Here is a 19,016-nt window from a genome sequence, read left to right as displayed (position 1 = left end):
TACATATATTTTAATATTTAAAATGAATATGTGCAAAACATATTAGTTTTGTGTTACATTAATATTATTTCTAAATTTAAATTTTCCATATATGCATTTTTGTGGAGATGAAAGTACAATGAATTCTCATTTCTTGTTTTTACGCTCTTTCATTTATACAAGTGCAAAATGTAGTAGTAGTATGTCTACCGATCCTGGTTCTAAATGCTTATTGATTTTGGTATAAGCTTCTTTGTCAGCTACCGATTAATGTTAAGTGTTACCAATTTTAATTAGCGGTTTAGGTGTGCTTCGTCGAATTGTCTTGAAACACAAGAAACACCACGTTTTATTTTGCAGTTAACATATCCCAGCTTATTTAGAATTAACTGCTTTTAAAATTTTGTAAATTTAAATGAATTATTAAAAACAAACCGTTAAAATGAAAATATGTACGGTTAATTTGAATTTTGTAAAAAATTTATATATTTACACGAATGAACATTTTTACATTTTTGTAATGCAAAAACGCAGTTTTTTTTCGAACGGCTTATCGATTTTCGTATTAGCATCATTGTCAGCTTCCGGTTGATGTTTAATGTTGCCAATTTAATTTAGTTGCTTGTGTGTGCCTCATCAGTTTTTGTTGTAAAATAAACTCCGCGCATTCAGTCCACGAAAGACCCATATAAAGATTGATTATTGATAAAATTCAGAATTTAAAATTTGTTTATAATGCGAAAATTCGCTAAATTAAAAAATTTGCCTTTTTTGTATTCGCTTTAAAATCATTGCACGCTAATATTTTATCCCGGCTTTATGATTTCAACATGTAAAATTTAAAAGTATTTCGATCGCGCAATATTTTGGGTATATTGAATTGTGTTTCGCAAAAACAGCCGTTTTTTTGAAACTTTCACGATTGTTTTTCCAATATTTAAGCTTCTTCCGCAGTAATATAGAGCTCATTTTGAAGATATACATCAAACAACGCGTAATTACAATGTCTACTTTTCTTCATATATACATTTTGCATAACCGAAAGGCCGCAAATATTCTATCCAAAAAACTGCAATTTTGTAAATTGTATAAATTTGGTTTCAAAAAATTTCAACCACGTAATTCTTTATATATAAATGACACAACAATTAAATATGAACAGCTTACATTAGCAAAATTGACTTTTTAAGGTATAAGTCGCCCTCATAATATATAAAAATATGTAAAAAAAAACTACTTGGTTTCAATCACAATTTTGAGAAATATTAACTTTGAGTTTTTATTTCTCCAACATGGAATTACTCTTGACCACAAAATTGTATGGACGTATTCTTTCAAGTCTTGTGAATAATAATAGTAAACGAAAGAAATATTTCGCATTAAAAGTTGATTTTTTAAAATTTAAAAAAAAAAAATAAATAATAATAATTTCCCATATGTATGTAAGTTAGACCAACTCACAAAAACAGGAGCTTGATAATATGATGTTACAAAAAATATGTTGGGTTTAGTGTTATCCGTTCGTTTTTATGGACGTATTCTTTCAAGTCTTGTTAATAACAAATCGTTATCACTTAATTTTCAAAATATTAAACGAAAGAAATAGTTCGAATTAAAAGTTGATTTTTTAAAATTAAAAGAAAAATAATTTTCCATATGTATGTTAGTTAGACCGAGTCATAAAAACAGGAGCTTGATAATATGATGTTACAAAAAATATGTTGGGTTTAGTGTTATTCGTTCTGGAGCTGGGCAGTTTTCAAGAAAATATCCTATGGGGAACACGATTTTTACGCACGTGTTATTTATTTTAAATTTGACAGTTTTTTCTAAAAAAATATATACGATATGAGGTATAATTTGAAAGGATTTAAAAAACCACGTGTAGCGGTGTGCATATTTTGCAAAATTATATATAAATTTTATTTATATTAATGAAAAACGTAACAATTTTAAATGTTTTGGAATATGACAATTATGAGCAAACGGTTATTTATGAAAAATACATTACTGGACGCGGCTTTCAAATGATGCCCCACAAAACTAAAATTAAAAAAATAATAGATAAATACTGCCGTGCCGTGCCGCCGCCGAATTCTTTCGGTTAAAAAGCTAAGCCGGCTTAAACGTAGCCGCTGATAAAAATTAGAATCGCACAAGTATTTCAGAAAATAATTTTACCAATTTGCCACTATTTTAAATTCTTATGGCAAATTCAAAAGAGTTGCCACACAATATTGTGCTAATATTAAAATAGTGAAAAAAAAACGTATATAGAGACAGGTTTTTATATAACAGACTATTATACAGAGATTTTTCAATATAATATAATGATAAGCCTAAATGGTTGCGCCGCCGCCGCCGATCATTTTGGATCGACTTGTATCTCTGTTCTATACAGAGTCGGTCTAATGTAGATACATAACATAACATAACATAACATATAAAAATTATACACATTTGAATAAAATGGTAGGCAATATATTTCCTATACTTTCCCATATTAGCTTTGTCTGACCGTCATATAACCTACGGCTAAACAAACACACATACATAAGTATTTCCCATATTATTCGCTCTTTTTTACTACCACAACAGAACCTTTCTATTGCTCACACATTTTGCAGATTTTCGTCTCGAATTTAACTCGAGCTCAACTCGTTTTCCTCATGCTCGTAAGCGAGTTGAAAAAACAAAAAACATGTACATATCGCTTACGAATCGAATGCAAAAAATTGTGCTCGCGTTTTAAATGGTAAAACTCGCGATTTTGAAAAGAGCGATATAAATAAAATTGCTATAAGGACTGTGCGTAGTGTTGAAGACATAGAATACCAGGGGTATAAAGTATTAAATAATTTCGCAATTTCCAAACAAATTCTGAAGCTTTAATATTTTGTTTGCTTGAAATTACCACTAATATTATAATTAAAAATTAAAGGTCCATTTATTTTGGTTATTTCAGAGATATTACAGAGTTAAAAGAATAACGAGCTGTGTTTCTGTATTTATAGCTTCCCTTTCCGGATTTCTGTTGTTCAGTTTTAATTATAAACTTCTTCTGTATAATTTTGTTGTTGTTCTTGTCGAGGAATGAGAAATTATAAAGTGTAGTTTAAGGATTTTTTTTAAGTAAAAATGATGCTCACCTTTGGCTGGTTTAGGAAGAAGTGAAAGTTTAATACTTTTTTAAATGCCTTGAAGGCTATTTTCACACAACGTTATAACGGATACTTATGTTTCGTTAAGTTTAATACATAGTAAATAAACTAAATACAGTTAAGTTTTGTAAATAAGTTAACTATGTATATAAATTATGGGTTTACAAAAGTATTTAAATTCAAATAGAATAAAATGGGAAAACGCTTACAAACTAATAATTCATTTTATATAAATTCAATTAGATAAATAATAATAACAATAATAATAATTCAACTACAATAAATTTTATATAATTCCAATCTTAATGCTAATTTGGACATGGCGCCCCTCATTGCACTTGGGAATTAGTTGTTTGTGTGGGAAATAGTACGGCTGCTAGGGTGCGAATGGACTCCGAGATGACCAGGTTGGGCATTGTGGATGACGTGTTGTTATTGTTGTTGTTCTAGCGGCGAGTGTTGGTGTTGTTGTTGGAGCGACGAGTGTTGGTGATGATAGTGTTATGACGTTGACGAACCGTAGCGCGTAACGGTCACAGAGTCAGCACTGGTGCACTGTTGGGTCTCCTGGTGATTGATCTCGCATGCTGTAAGGAGAAAACGTATGAGTAATGTTAATTTAAAAAGTATTTGGAATGGGAATGAGAAAAAAAGATTATGATGGGATATAGGAATGTGGGATAAAAAATGTTAGTAAGGAATTAGTCGCTAGTTTGAACGTTATTATATGGCAGATAGCATAATTTAGTGATGGGACGAATGATGATGCCGCCTTTTGTACGAACGTCGACTACTCGAACATAATTATCGCAACCGTAGTGTATTTTTTCTATTCTGCCAAAACGCCATTCACATGGTGGTAGAAGATCGTCAATTACCACTACAACATCTCCTATTTTTAGATTAGGCGTGGAAAACGTCCATTTATATCTCTTATGGAGTAATTTTAAGATAGAGCGGATATGGGTCTATGGATATGGGAATTCAATACTCCTTCAATTCGAGCTAATACCGTTGTAAACTCTTTAAATATGAACCGATGGGCTCCTGCAACCCGCTTTAGATGAAATTTAAAGCTTTTGACCGCCGCTTACCAAAGTCCTCCCATGTGGGGAGCCTGAGGGGAATGAAAGAACACTCAAACCCATGAGTTATGTATTTTTGAGCAATTTCTTGCGAAACAGAGTTTATAAAAGTCGTAAATTCCTTGCGTAAAGCTCGATTCGAACCGACAAAATTTCTACCATTGTCTGAGACTAGTTAAAGTGGTAGACCACGGCGACCAACAAATCGGGCGAATGTTGCTTGGAACGCACCTGCAGAAAGTCTGGAGCAGGGCTCTAAATGGACGCATGCATATCCTTTGATGATCGAGGATCTTTTTAAATTTTAGGCTCAAACGGACCGTCAGAATCTATTCCGGGTATGTTGAATGGGAAGGACAGGGTACAGCGGTCGGTAGGTAAAGCCGCCATAATTTGATAGCACGGTTGTTTCTTATGAATTATACAATATCTTATTAGTTTTTTATCATTGAGTTTGAGATGAGAGATATAAAATTCGGTTTGTATCATCGGAAACATTAAGGTTCTCCATGCGATAGAATCCCGTGCAAATAGGATAAATATAGATTACAAAAGTGCGATTTTCGGGGTAGAATGATTGGGAAACGCTCATTGTAAGGTAATAAGGAATTGGCTAGGCGACCACTGACTCTTAAAAGACCCTTGGAATCTTGAAATGGATTTAATGTAAATAAAGAGCTGTCTTTTGGAATTGGATGATTCTCAGAGAGTAAATCATATTCACGCTGATAGAATTCTTTCTGAGCTAACATAATTAATCTGGACTTTACAGCATTGACTTCCTGCTGACTGAGTTCAGAATTGTGATTAGCTAAGTTGTTGGCTTGATTGGCAAACGGTGGTTTAAAACGCAGAATATATCGAAAAACGTATGCAAGAACTCTTAACGCTCTCGTATAGGAGGAGAACCTTTTAAGAAAGAAGAGACTGTAGTTTGAAAGCTACTGATGGGAACAGTTAAGCTTGGGTTTCTGTTTGTTTAAGAATAGAAATTTCGGGAGATTTCGATTGAACGGTTTATTCTGCGGCTATTCCGAAACCGGTTTTGTAAGCCATGTTGGGCCCTGCCACCAAAGTTGGTTGTTGATTAAGTCCTGTGGTCTGCATCCTCTGTAACCTAGATCAGCGGGATTGAAATGAGTTGGAACATGGCGCTATTTTGCATTTGGCAGTAGTTTATGGATTTGGCTTACACGATTAGATACATAGACTTCTTTCCAGGTCTAAGGCGGCTTAGCTAGCCATCCTAAAATAATATATGAGTCACACCATAACATGATTTTCCATATTAATGGAAGACATCGTATACTGTAGTAATTTAACTAGCATGACTTCTTTAATAAGAAACCACCTGATTCTAGAGTTTGCACCAGCTCTTTCTGGGATTTTATAACCTCTTCGAGGGAATGACACCAGTTAGAATATCGTCAACATAAGTTTCTCTACGTAATATATCAGCTGCTTTGGGAACCTTATCTTCGGAATCAGACGCTAACTGGATTAATGTCCTAATGGCTAAAAATGGTGCACAATTTATACCAAATGTTACAGTCTTTAACTGGCAATCTTTGATGGCCTCCCTGGGGGATTTTTGGAAGAGTATTCTCTGAAACGGTCTATCTTGGGGATTGACTAATATCTGACGATACTTTTTTTTGTATGCCACCGCACAGTGGGGCAGAATGAAAATTTTTTGGAAATAAATCTGGCATTTCTAAACGGCTGATCCGATCGGGATAAAATTTGGCGTGAGCGTAGCCAAGGAGTATTCGAGTTTAAGTTTTAAAGATGAACCCCGCAGATGCCCCAGGGACGGCTCAAAGTAGGGTACCTACGACATGTAAAATTTTTAAACTCGTGTCATTTTTTTTCACCCAAATACAAAGATTTTTATATTTTCTGAAAGCGCTCGACGAGATCTTGAAAAAACATGCTTGGACATACTACTTATCTCTTATAATATCCGAGTTATAGGCATTTAAAAATTTAGTGATACAAAATTTACCATACCTTGGTCCGCCTTTTTTTGAATACCGGGCGTAATTTTGGACCAAATGTACTCAATTTTCTCTTGTTAGTTAGTCAACAAAATTTCCAATAATATACAAAAAATTTCAGATCAATATCATTTACAGATCCAAAAATATACGTTTTTTAATTTAAAAATTCAAAAAATTTTAGATTTTTGCCGTTTTTTGCCCAAAGTGTGTCTTAACTCTTTTATTAATAAAATAAAATTTTCTTTAAGAACATATAACAATTTTATAGTTTTCTAAAAGGTATCTTTACGCAGAATGCTTTGGCGTAAAAAAACTTGTCCTATTTTTTGGAAATGTTGCCACTGCGTCCTTCCGAATATGACCTATTTTTTATCAAAACTTCAACTTTGGGCGACATGTTCTAAAATCCCAAAGCTAGGATCAGAAAACTGAAAGCAGTTTTGGAAACCTTAATATGTTTTCTATTTACTCCAAAAGTATTTTCCCAGCCCTGAAAGAAATGTGGACCCTATGGGCAAAAATGTAAAAAATCCCATTTTTGGAATTTTCATTCCTATTTTTGGGAATTGCGGGATGCCCTTTGACCTTTTCAATTTTGTTTTTGCATTTTCTTATTTGAAATGACAAATTTAACAAGCGTTAAAGATTTCATTGAGTTTTGTTCATAAATAAAGATTTTGTCATATATTACATATTTGTTAAATTTCTAAAACTATGATTTATATCAAAATTTTAATATGGTCGCAGATATCTACAACAATTTAGTCCATATTTATCCCTTAATATCTTTTTTTAATTAGATATGGAAATTCTCGATTCCCTTTACAAAAATTTCAATATCTCAATTACATTCAAAAATATGTTCATTTAAACCTGTATCCTTTAATTTCATATTTTTCATATTTTAGTATTAAATATGACAGAACATGTTTAAATCTTATATTTACCTATTTTCTATTTGTTTGCTTATCCTTATAATTGAAAGGTCCTATTATGCTTAAATTTTCAGAAATTTATAACTATTTTTTACCTAAATTTTTTCGACAGATCATTTCGTTCTGTTTCGTTTATGATCATGTAGGTAAAAATAATAAGAAATATCAATGACTGAATTACAGGTTATAGTAATATAGTCCTAAATGTTAATAGGTAGACAGTTCGTAATTTTTTACTTTGGAATACCTGTATCGGAAATGACAAGAATTGGTATATAAGTAAACTTCTCAGATTTTAAGTACCATATTTAATAAATCTACAATGAAGATTACATTAAAGTACGAAGAGTCGTGTTCCGTTTTATGGAGTGTATCTTCAAAAGGGCCAGAAAGAATTGAAGACATTTCAAATTATATAAAAACTACATATAATAGAAAAGTAGACAAAACAGGCATATCAAAAATTGAAAACTTTTTGATGTAAAAAGTAAGTCTGTGGATGGAAATCAAAAGAAATTTAGATTAAAATTTTGTAGTTGGATGGAAACTTCTACGGAAATCTCAACTTACAACACATCAGCAGGAGCGCCTTGCAAGTCATACGAAGTCTTATGTTCAAGGTCAAAAAAAGAGGGTCACACAAAAACTTTTTCAATCTCAAATGAGGAAATTGCTGATACATTTAACGAAATGCTGAAAAAGAAAACCAACCCAATGATGCCGTACATATTGCAACTATTCTCCCTAATGCATCACCAAAACAACTTAAGCGAATTGTGGAAAGTATACCAACTCCAACATCACAATAAAATTTTACTGAAGAGGAAGCAATAGCGCTTATGTTAGAACTAGGTCTCAGTCGAAATAAGTACCAAATATTAAGGAAAGCTCTGCATTTAAAAGGACACAATATATTACCATCATACAAGGCGATCCAGGAAAAAAAAACAAACTATCCTACCATCACCTATTGCTGTTAATGATTGGAAGTTGTATTGTATTGATATATCATCTTTGCTCGAAAACACAGCATCAAGAATTGTGTCAGACTTTTCAGAAGACCAACTAAGGAAAAATAACTGTGATGTTGTCTTCATGTGTAAGTGGGGATGTGATGGTTTATCAGCACTTCCAGAATACAAACAAGCTTGTGGAAGTCGAACATTAGCAGACTACAAAAGTGTATTTATGTCTCACATTAGTGCCATTGCGAATTCGTTCATATTCCCTTAATCCATCATCGTCAAGCATCGGAAATTCATTTGAAGATATATGGATCAATACAACTCCGGGTTCAAAATTGGATTTGAATATATAAAGGAGTCAAAGAAAACAACAAAAGATTTAGTGGAATATTTAAAAGATGAAATAAATGCACTGGGGCCCATTTGCATAAAAATAAAGGAATTCTCTATTAACGTATCATATCAGCTAAGCTTAACAATGATTGATGGAAAGGTCAGCAATGCCATAACAGAAACTTCTTCCTTCTGGAGATGCTCAATATGTAATGAGAAAAAGTCGCAATTCTCAAATATAGACAAAGCAGAAGTATTAATGAAGAAGTCCTGTCTTTCGGAATTTCACCACTTCATGCCAGAATACGATTTTTGGATTATTTTTTACACATAGCATACGACCTAAAATATAGAAGTGTGCCAGAGAATCTTACTAAATCAACAAAAAATAATGAAGAATTGAAAGAACTGAGAGCTGCGGAAAAAAGCAGAATCCAAGAAGAATTTAAAGTTCAGATGGAATTAAGCATCGACAAACCACTTCCAAGTTGCGGTAGTACAAATGACGGTAATACGGCGAGAAGGTTTTTCGTGATTTTGAAATTACTTCAAAAATAACTGGAATCGACAAGGAGTTGCTTCGAAGAGTTAACACTTTTTTAATGGCACTGAATAGTAAACATAAAATTAATGGAAATCGATTTGGGGAATATACATCTGAAATTTCTAAATTACTTGTATCTCTGTATCCATGGAGGGAACTAACACCAACATTACACAAAGTATTGTGTAATGGTCAAATAATAATTGAATCGAATATTCTTCCACTTGGAGAGTTAACAGAAGAAGCCCAGGAAGCGAGGAATCGAGATTTTAAGCATGTTCAACTTTTCAGCTTAAGAAAATGCTCCAGGCAATCACAGAAAAAGATATTTTTAATAGTTTACTTCTATCTTCTGATCCTGTTCTTTTAGTTAGTTAGTTAGTTAGTTAGTTAGTTAGTTAGTTTGAAAGGAGGATGTATACACATCAAATCCGAAGAAATACACCTAGGCCTCTATCGGGCCTGTTGTGCGCTCCTTAACCAGTGCCACGGGTGGGAATCGAACCCACCACCTCCGGTCTACCAGACTAGAACACTAACCACTAACCTACCGGAGGCCACATCCTGTTCTTTGAACTATGCGAAAAAGATGGATTTGTTATGAAACTCTATCATCTAAAAACGAGGAAGATTTAAAGGACTTATATTACCTTATGGATATGTATACCGATATGACAGATTATTTTATAGAAAATAAGTAGTGTTAGGAATTAACTATATAAGTAGGTTGTAAGAATTAATTGTATTATGTTTAAGATAAACAGTTCAAATAAAAAAGCTATTATACTAACTGATGATATTGTATTAAATTGTGTTTTATATTTCGGTGGGCGGGAAAGGTGGTTTGTGTGGGGTGATTTAGGTGTTGTTGTGCGTGGCTCATAATAAAATTATATTTTTTATTGTATATACAATGTTATAGTCTTTAATAAAATAATTAACTAAATAGTTTTTAAAAATTGTCCACATATTTTATTAAACACCAAATGTATGTTCTGTCATACTTAATACTAAAATATGAAAAAGATGAAATTAAAGGACACAGGTTTAAATGAACATATTTTTGAATGTAATTGAGATATTGGCTTAAATTTTTTTGTAAAGGGTCGAGAATTTCCATATCTAACTAAAAAAAGATATTAAGGGATAAATATGGACTAAATTGTTGTAACTATCTGCGATCCTATTAAAATTTTGATATAAATCATAGTTTTAAAAATTTAACAAATATGTTATATATGACAAAATCTTTATTTATGAACAAAACTCAATGAAATCTTCAACGCTTGTTAAATTTGTCATTTCAAATAAGAAAATGCAAAAAAAAATTGAAAAGGTCGAAGGGCATCCCGCAATTCCCAAAAATAGGAATGAAAATCCCAAAAATGGGATTTTTACATTTTTGCCCATAGGGTCCACATTTCTTTCAGGGCTGGGAAAATACTTTTGGAGTAAATAGAAAACATATTGAGGTTTCCAAAACTGCTTTCAGTTTTCTGATCCCAGCTTTGGAATTTTAGAACATGTCGCCCAAAGTTGAAGTTTTGATAAAAAATAGGTCATATTCGGAAGGACGCAGTGGCAACATTTTCAAAAAATAGGACAAAGCGTTCTGCGTAAAGAGGTTCCTTTGAGTGAAGTATGGCTTGGCTTCGACTGTATATAAGAAGACGAGGAGCTCTTTTTCTTCTTCGGTTTATTCTCATTTGTCAACTCCTCTGGAGACCTGATCCTCTTTGCCTCAGATCTTGTAAGAGAGTCCAATTTTTCTTTTGGATTGTCGTTGGATTGACTAACTATGATTTCCTGAAGCATCTTTTTCAACTTCCTCCTCTGTGCTCCAGATAGTCTTTTCTTAGTAATAGGTAGTTTAGCTATGCTATCACTCACCTGTTTCACCATTTGCTCTACTTCATCCTTTTTGGGATTTGCTATAATGGTGTTGTTATTATCATCTGAGGATTCAGAGTCGGAACTCTCACCTATATTGAAAGGCTGAGGTAGCTTAGAGCTCTCTCCGAGTACATCATTATCTTTCACTCCTATGTTTTTGCCAGTGGCATGCTGTACACTTGACGCATTGTCCGCCACGGAGGCCAAGGTACCCACCTCCGTAGTAGTATTTTGCTCACGATTGCAGGATGACGACGACACGTGACTCGCGAGTAGATCAACACTTGCCGCCGGTACTGGGTTATTTAGGCCCTGCACCGTAACTTTTATCTTTTTATTTTTCTTTTCCATGTTGTTTTTTTTCAGTTTTTTGGTCCGCGGGGAATATAATATTCCCAAGTGGTGGACAATCTGCCTTCCCTCAGCTTGAGTCAAACTAAAACTGGGGGAGGACAGATGGTCCATCACCACCCCCTATCCGCCACCCGGGGACGCGCTCGGTAGGAAAAACGGGAAAACTCCCCCGAGTTTTCCCGGATCTGTAAATGATATTGATATGAAATTTTTTGTATATTATTGGAAATTTTGTTGTCTAACTAACAAGAAAAAATTGAGTCCATTTGGTCCAAAATTACGCCCGGTATTCAAAAAAAGGTGGACCAAGGTATGGTAAATTTTGTATCACTAAATTTTTAAATGCCTATAACTCGGATATTATAAGAGATAAGTAGTATGTCCAAGCAAGATCTCGTCGAGCGCTTTCAGAAAATATAAAAATCTTTGTATTTGGGTGAAAAACAAAAAAATGGCACGAGTTTAAAAATTTTACATGTCGTAGGTACCCTACTTTGAGCCGCCACAGCTCCGTCCCTGGGGCATCTGCGGGGTTCATCTTCGAAACTTAAACTCGAATACTCCTTGGCTACGCTCACGCCAAATTTTATCCCGATCGGATCAGCCGTTTAGAAATGCCAGATTTGTTTCCAAAAAATTTCCATTCTGCCCCACTGTGCAGCGCTGAAAACATATTTGTAAAAACGCCAATTTAATATCATTGTCATCAGATCAGCTTGAAGTGAGGGACCAGTATAAAGAACGTCGTTTAATGAAAATTCTGACTTTATTTTTCGGGAAGCATTGAAAACAACCCTAACCTTAGTAGATTTGCTTTCTGGTCTTACGACTGCATGGTGAGGGAGATAAAAGGAGTTACATTTATTTTCCGAGAAGTACTCACGAAAAATTGTTTCTTCCATATGATCGAGGGTTATATACTCAGTGAGAACGTCATTATATTGAGTGCTTGAGTGCGGGATCTTCTTCCAACATCTGTTCCATCCGAACATATTGACTAAGAGCGATAAATCTTGATGGGCCAAAAAACCTTGGTTCCGGGAACTCCTGTCAAAAGCGTAATCATACCATATATCGTCCATTTGGTAAGTGTGTTGTGGTTTGTTGATAAAATTTTTCACACTATTCATCCTCTGAAGAAGCTGGTCGGCTTGATGGAATTTCTTCCTGCTCCCAAAACTTCCGAACTAATTCATCCAAGGTAAAGTTTTCAGTGGAACCGACGCATGTTGAAAACGAGTATATTGACTGAGTTTTCACTGTGCCACTTAGCACCCATCCGAAAACCGTTCTATATGAAGAAGCAGAGCCACATACATCTCGTTTAATGCCATCAAGATTTATATAACGCTCACTGTCATTTCCGAGGATTAAATCGATCGAGGAAGATATATTAAAATTTGTATCAGCTAAGTCAGTACCAGAAAGCTCAATTGGGTTAGGGAGTTCAATGGAAACCGAGGGAATCTTATTCGTGACTTTAGGTAAAACAATAGCAGTTACGGGTAAACGAAAATTGGATTTGTGCGGGACCAAAACTAAATCACATTTATTTTCTGAAACTTTAGTTTCACCGCCAACTCCTATTATTTCTCAATATGATTTTCTAGATGGGATATTTAAACCATTTCGAACCTTTTCAGATATAAAGGCCCTCTCAGACCCTGGGTCAATGAGAGCTATAATCGAGAATAATTCCCCTCTGCTTTCTATTTGAACCATTGCAGTTCGTAACAAGACTTTAGTATCACTAATGGCATAATTCGCATTAACTTCAAAAGTTTTGTGAGCATTTGAGGTTGTTGGAGCCCTTTCAGATTTATTAAACTCAACGGATCTAGAATTTGTCGTTTTTGGATCAGATTTCGTGTTTTGATCGTTTTTGTTCAGACATTTTTGATTTGAGCTATTTCGAGGAGGATTAAAAGAACGCATGTGAAGTAATGTGTGGTGTTTTTACCACAATTTAAACAATAATTTTTGCTTGTACAATTCTTTTTCGTGTAAGATTGTGACAAACAATTGTTATAAAACTTATTTTTGAAAATGAAATCAACTCTTTCTTGAATTGAAAGCTTACGAAATTGCGAACAAGTTCTCAAATTGTGATCTTCCTCGCATATTGTACATTTGAAATTAAGTTTTTTTTGGGATGAATACATTTCAACTTGTGAATGAGTATCATTTTGATTAAGGAAGGCAGATTTGATCACTTTGATACGACTTCACATCGTTAAGTAGAAATTGAGATGAGGTTGGTAACTCTCTACTGCCATTTAATGATTGTTCTCTTGAGCTAATGTTTCGTGGGGTAACTTAGAATATACTAAATTGACTAAAATGGGCTAAACAGTCAGTTACTGAGCTATGAATTCTTTGTAGTGACTCATTATCCTCTACGCTAGCTACGGGGATATTGAAAAGGTTACAGATCTGATTGTCGACTAAAACTCTAACATTTTCATATCGCAACTTAAGTGCTTGCCAAGCTAGAGGAAAATTATTGTCGGTTAAAGGGAATCTTTTTACTATTGCTCCAGCTGAACTGGTCGTTTTATTTCTAAGATAATAAAGTTTTTCTGCTAGAGTTAGCCTTGGATGGTTAATGTAGACTGCCGTGAACATATCACGAAATGCCGGCCAATCCTCATAATCTCCTGAAAATATTTGAGTATCGCATGGGTGTAATTTAAGACCTGTCTTAACCAATCATTAGATATTTTCAATGGGGCTGAATCTATGCTAGAGCGAGCAAAACTATCTTTTGATGTTTTTATCACATCAAGAAGTTTGGAAACGGTTAAAAAATACATGTAAACACACGAATCGTATTGCTCTTGAGCTGTAGTTTTAACTTCTTCACTTTTATCGGAAAGCATTAGATCTTCATAAAACTTTTCTACTTTACTCCAGCGTGTGTCTAAATCTTTCAGTTTTAAATCTATAAGAGCTAATCTTTAGATGAAGGATTAGCGATTAAATTAAATTTAATCTTTAAAATACGTTTTTGAGTACTCGATTAGTTAATTTTATTTGCTAGCTTAAGCGGGCAAAATTGGCGGCTTAATCTTACATCAAAAGTGTCAAATTTGCAAACAGCTGATCATAAATACACAAGTAAAATTTTATTTTATTAAATCTGTTAAAAAATGTCTTACTCCAGTGGTGATTAGGATTATAGTGATTTTGAAATATCACAAAATATATATAAAACAATTGTAAGAAGAACAAAGACCATAAGAACACGTCCAAACCATTTTTACTTATATAATGACAGAGAATTCTTTGAAAGATTTCGGTTGTCGAAACTTTCAGCTTACAGAATTTTAGAACTGATTGGATCGAACATTAAAAATCAAACAAATTGGTTAGCAAACATTGCATTTTAAAGTAAAAAATAAAATAAACAGTGTTTTATTACAAACTCACAGGAATAATGCATTATCAGAAGAACAAATGTTGTTAATAACTTTGAGAGTGTACGCAACTGGAGGAATGTTGATGACAAAAGGTGATGTTAATGGAGTTTCGAAATCAGGGGTGTCCAAAGTCGTTGCACGTGTGACTCATTACATTGCTTTGCTTAAGGACAATTTCATAACATTTCCCCAATCTGCAAATGAAATTATTATTAAAACTAAGAATGAATTTTACAAAATTGCGACATTTCCTAAAGTTATTGGAGCAATTGACTGTACCCACATTAAAATTTTATCACCCGGTGGCAACAATGCAGAAATATATAGAAATCGAAAGGGATTTTTTTCAATTAATGTCCAAACAACATGCGATTACAAATATTGTTGCACGTTGGCCAGGTTCTGCGCACGACTCCAATATATTTAGAAACTTTAAAATATATTCAAGATTTGAGAATGGGGAATTCGATAATTCAATAATTGTAGGAGATTGCGGTTATCTCAACAAAAAGTATATAATGACTCCATTATTGAATCCAATAAAATTTATACAATGAATCTCAAATAAGGACGCGTTGTTGTGTCGAACGAAGCTACGGGGTTTGGAAAAGACGATTTCCAATATTATCTTTAGGTATTCGTTTAAATATAAAGAAAGTGCAGGATATAATAGCAACAGCAGTGCTTCACAATATATGTTGCCTAAACAATGAAATTGAATTCCCTTATCTACCAGACAATTTACTAGAAGACATTGATTTTATTTCATCTATCCCTAACACTAACGTATGTGATCACGATAGTAACAATTTAGCCAGACGTGTGCTAATTAATGATTATTTCCAAAAGTTATTATAATTATTAAAAGAATAATTAAAATTTCAATCAATATTTTTTTTAAGAAAACTTTTAAAAACTAAATAAATTCATTTAACAAAAACATATCTTGCATTTCAAATAACAATATTTATTTATATTATATTTTAAAAATACATTTCATGCAAAATTACAGTTTGAAAGGAAAAAAAGGAGTTAACCAAGAAAAAGAAAAATTTTTTTTTTTCATTTTTGGTGTTTGTAAATTATTTTAAATAAAAAACAATTGAAACCAAAAAACAATGTTTCATTGGAATAAGAATCAAATCTATAAATATAAATTTTTACTAATAAAATTGTAAAAGTTGAGATCCTATTGAAAAGTTTTTTAATTTATCATCAAAATTCTTTTGGGTACGTTACGGATGTAGATTTATTTTCTACGTTTTTACCAAGTTTTTGTTTTAATTCTACTATTTCTATTTCGAGTTTTGCCTTTCTTAATTTTGATTCGTCTTCATTGGTTTAAAAGGATTTGAAAAGAACAACAAACGGGACACGGAATTAGAAAACTAATATTAGAAATTCATGTAATACATTTCAATGAAAATTTCTTTTAAATATTTTCGATGGGTCAAAAGAATAATAAGCTGCCGAGCACTAATGAAATTTACCATCTTTAACAATGTGTAAAAACAACAAAAATTTTCATTACCATCCAGAACAATAATTTCCGAAAGATTCTGTCGTTCAGCTTCAAAAAAATTAAAATTAAAAATGGAACATGTCAATCCAAAAATCTATAGCTTAGCTTACGACCATCATCATATATAGATTCCAGTCCTTTAATTTGCTCTACTTGAAGGATTTTAATTATATTAGAATCCAGATGAGATACGTTCGATGGTGGTTTTGAACCGCCCCCTGTTTTATATGTCTCCATTTTATCGAGAGCAACATTTTTTTGCATTCTTTTTTAAGTTATCATATTTAATTTTCAAGGTTTTATGTGACTTATAGCCATCGAATTGGGAGTTGAAACTACTTTCTATTTCTATCTAGCACCTTAGCTTTTCTTCAGCAGTTATTTGATCGGTTTTCTTACATTCAATAATGTTTGTTTTTTCTTCCACTAGTTTTATGAGATATTCGACTTATTTAGTAGTGAAGTTACTCGATCTTTTTTGTTGATTATTAATTTTTCAGATTTATAACCATATATTTTTTATTTTTCACAAATTTACTATGTATAAAACTCGCGCTTTTTTATTTTTAAGGTATTCACTGATTTTGATAACAAATGGTGACGTTTTCCAAAATTACCATACTTTTATAAAAATATTGTTACAATTAGTATGACAATATTAATAACTTTAATCTTAAACCTAAAAACACCATGGTGCATTAATTTAAGATTAAGTACATTTATTTTAAGATTAACTAATTTTATAATTAATTGGCAATTTGATTTCCAACTCAAAAACCCGCCCTAAGTTGGCTTAAAATATCTTGGCTATCGCATTTTTTACAAAATGAAATTAAGTTGTTGGCATCAAATGCAAATCGTGTGTTTAAAGAAGTCATTTTAATTTGTTTTTATATAAAGTGATTGAGAAGTTTTGTGGTTTTAAATTAACTTTTAGAGAAATTCTTTTTAATTGGAAAGAGATTAAAGAAGAATCCTTTGTAATTCGGATTGATAAAGAGTTAAATTTGGACTAAAGTTGGAATATCTTTTGTAATTTGGTTCGAAAATAGATAAATCTATTTTAATTCGGATTGAGTAAAAGCGAAATCCTTTGTAATTTGGATTAAGTGAGATAAATCCTTTGTAATTTGGATTAAGTGAGATAAATCCTTTGTAATTTGGAATTAGTAAGAGAGAAATACCTTGTAATTTGGATTAATAGAGATAAATCCTTTGTAATTTGGATGAGAGAGTAATTTGGATAGAAATTTGGACCGAAAATAGAAAAATCCTTTGTAATTTGGATTAATTTTCAAATAGATACAAGCAAAATTGATAGTGAGCAAAATTCTTTAAGCAGTAAGTTAAAAATTTTTTCAAAGTTTTTTATAGTTTTGATTAATTATCGTTTAGTTTGATAATTTTCTCGAATGTTAAGCGTAAAAAATTTTTTATTCAAAAGTATCAATGTTATAATTTTAGTAAAAGGAAAATAATTTTCACAAATATTTGTTACTAATTTGCTTAAAATCGTTTTTTTTTTTCAAGTTTGATCGATTACCATAGGACTGGATAATCGTCTCAAATTATTGTTTCTTTTTTTAATACCCGATTATTAATTATTCCTTGATTTAATTTAAAATCAAAGAAATTTTTTTAATCATCGGTTCACAATTTTTTTTACAGAATTCTTTTTTCTTTTGAATTTATTGGCAAAAATTTCAATTTTAAAACATAAATTTCTTTTTTTTCCACTTACACTTACACAGATTTTTCACTTTCGATTTTTTTTCTTTTTTAAGAATAAAATAAATAAAAATTTGGGTTTCTACTCATATTGGCATTGCAGTATTTTGTACTAGCGTTTTTCCGACGGCAAATTGATTATTGGATCCACTAAAATGGCTTGGGAAGCTTCCTGTAGAGATTAGGCTACCAGTTCACTGTTGGAGAAGGACGAAGGGCCATGAATATTAATCTTCGGAAAGGATTAATAAATTTAAAGGACTTTATAATTTCTCAAGGAATGAGAAATTATAAAGTGTAGTTTAAGCGTGTGGGAATAAAGAGAAAAACACAAGGGATTAGTTTTAAATAAAAAGGGACTTTATTTAAGTAAAAATTATGCTCGCCTTTGGCTGGTTTAGGAAGAAATTAGGTTAGGTTAGGCTGATAGGAGGATGTAGACTACATCAAATCCGAAGAAATACACCTATGCCACTATCGGGCCTGTTGTGTGCTCCAATTTAAGAAAAAAATTTCACTGAATGTATTATTTTTCCATGTTCAGAAACTCAGTTTCCTGGACGTAATTCCTAAGAATCTTCGAATCGGTGTTGATTAAGAATGTTATTTCCGGAATAACATCACTTCCAAGATACTTGTGCTCGTAATCCTGTGTGTCCACTGAGAATACTTACCATCATACTAACCTCATACTTGCTCATTTTGAGAAGATTTCTCGTCTTGCTCTCATCAGGGTCACCCCATAGAATCTTTGTGGTTCTACCCACCGTTTCATTATTCCAAGAGGCCTTATGAGATTCTCTCATCCATGTTTTTAATTCAGCTTTTGTTGCGTCGAATGGTTTTGCGTTTGTCAGGTTAACTACATGGAGCTCCCTTCCCTTAAAAGCTATTACATTCGCCCTTTTGTTGCCGACTACTCCCGCGTGGCCTGGTACCCATATGATGTGAACCTTACCTCTGGGAGAGTATTCAGTTAAAGCTTTCTTACAATCCAATACGGTCTTAGATTTAATTCTATCACCTGATATCGCACAAATTGCCTTCTGGCTGTCGGTAAATATATTAAGCCCTGTGGGCGCCATATTTATTCTAATC

The 19,016-nt window shown here is 32.6% G+C and overlaps 1 protein-coding gene across 3 annotated transcripts in view; it reads left to right on the top strand.

The window, feature by feature from the left end:
* Positions 1-19,016, top strand: part of LOC111684114 (disco-interacting protein 2) — a 229,272-nt gene that overhangs the window by 74,670 nt on the left and 135,586 nt on the right. The window lies entirely within an intron of this gene.

The sequence above is a fragment of the Lucilia cuprina genome, chromosome 5 (genome assembly GCF_022045245.1).
Source record: "Lucilia cuprina isolate Lc7/37 chromosome 5, ASM2204524v1, whole genome shotgun sequence".
NCBI lineage: Eukaryota > Metazoa > Arthropoda > Insecta > Diptera > Calliphoridae > Lucilia > Lucilia cuprina.
The sequence above is the reverse complement of the archived record's forward strand: the minus strand, read 5'-3'. Positions and strand labels throughout refer to the sequence as shown.